The sequence below is a fragment of the Anoplophora glabripennis genome, unplaced genomic scaffold (assembly GCF_000390285.2).
Source record: "Anoplophora glabripennis isolate ALB-LARVAE unplaced genomic scaffold, Agla_2.0 scaffold532, whole genome shotgun sequence".
In the NCBI taxonomy this organism is placed as follows: Eukaryota; Metazoa; Arthropoda; class Insecta; order Coleoptera; family Cerambycidae; genus Anoplophora; species Anoplophora glabripennis.
Genome location: NW_019416635.1, coordinates 69,604 through 71,116, shown reverse-complemented (window position 1 = coordinate 71,116; position 1,513 = coordinate 69,604).

The window sequence follows — 1,513 nt, the reverse complement described above, 5'->3', positions numbered from 1 at the left end:
TACCAAAATTATGACTTTTTTAAGTTTTAGAAATATCTCGAGAATTCGAGAATTCCCAGGAATTCCTAGTCGAGAATTCTCGAGTCCCGAGAAAAAAAATAGGCCGAGAAATCAGAAACCCTACTATTGATTAAAATTAGAGCCTGAGCACTTTTATCCTTTAAAGAACACCTATTTTTAGTTATAACTAAACCTGCTTCTGAGAATCTCTACAGGCGTGGATTAGAAAAGTCCAGTGTAATTCTACAATTCCTGTCAAATAAGAATTCTATAATATTACCAAACCTCCAAACATCAACTTTCGCGCTCTTTTTTCTCAATTTAGTCCCCATTCAAGCGAACTTATTCATTATTGATGTTTTAAAAAATTAATTACTCTCATACTAAATGGTCAATCATAATATTTTTTGTACCGAAAAAAATAAAAGAAAATTATTCTACGTATATAAAAATTTGTGCATAAATGGTAAAAGTGGTTTATGAGGAATATAAGGAATGTAACGAATCCCTATCTCCCACGTGTTAATTCTTTGAACATTGAAAATTTCTAAAAATCGAAATGGTCAATCGATTTAAAATTTAAATATTTTATTCAGAACTGCTTTAACTATTGATCTAAAAATTTGCGTACGTGTCTTAAGCCTAGATTTTATTCGAAGGAACTACCTTAAGCCGGACCTGTTCAAAGTATGCGCGATCAGATTACCTCGCACACTCGACTTCCTCGCAATTTGGCTTCATCGGTTCCCATGCTTTGGGATAGGAAACTCTAGGTGCTCTGTGACATATACCGGGTAGGAAAGTACCGATGGTCTATCTGAAGTTACGTGAGAGCGATAAAGTAAGCCATAGAAATCCATGTGATGGACAGGGATGGGTATAGTGAAGGCGTCTAATAGTCACCACCCATTTCGCCCTTCCACAAATAAGAAGTGGATCTTATTTGTGGAAGAGCGAAACGGGCGGTGGCTATGAGACGCATTCATTATAGCCATCCTTCTCTATCGCATGGATTTCTATGGCTTACTTTATCGCTCTCACGTAACTTCAGATAGACCATCAGTACTTTCCTACCTGGTACTATTGTTGCGAATAGGAAGAAGAGAGAGAGAAAAGAAGATAAGCTCTAGATGCGGTACGTTGGCCGTGAGTGCGGTATTCTTTGTTAAGTATACCTATTAGTAACGAGAATTTGTTTACAAATATGTATTTTCTTTTTTATAGATATTGTTTTATATATTCATTTTGTGTGATTCGCGCTTTTGTCCAGATCAATATTATTCGATATTATTGACAACACATTATTGACGATACAATAATTATCGTCAATATTTGAAAAGTTAATATCGTATTCTTGCAAATATTGTCAAAGAGAGTATTAAAAATCGATACGATATCGATATTTTTATTGAATATGGGGAAACCCTAGTCACTTTGAAAATTTACTCAACATGAATATTAAATATTTAGTTGGTATCAATAAAAATTCCTATGCATCGATTCGTAATAATAT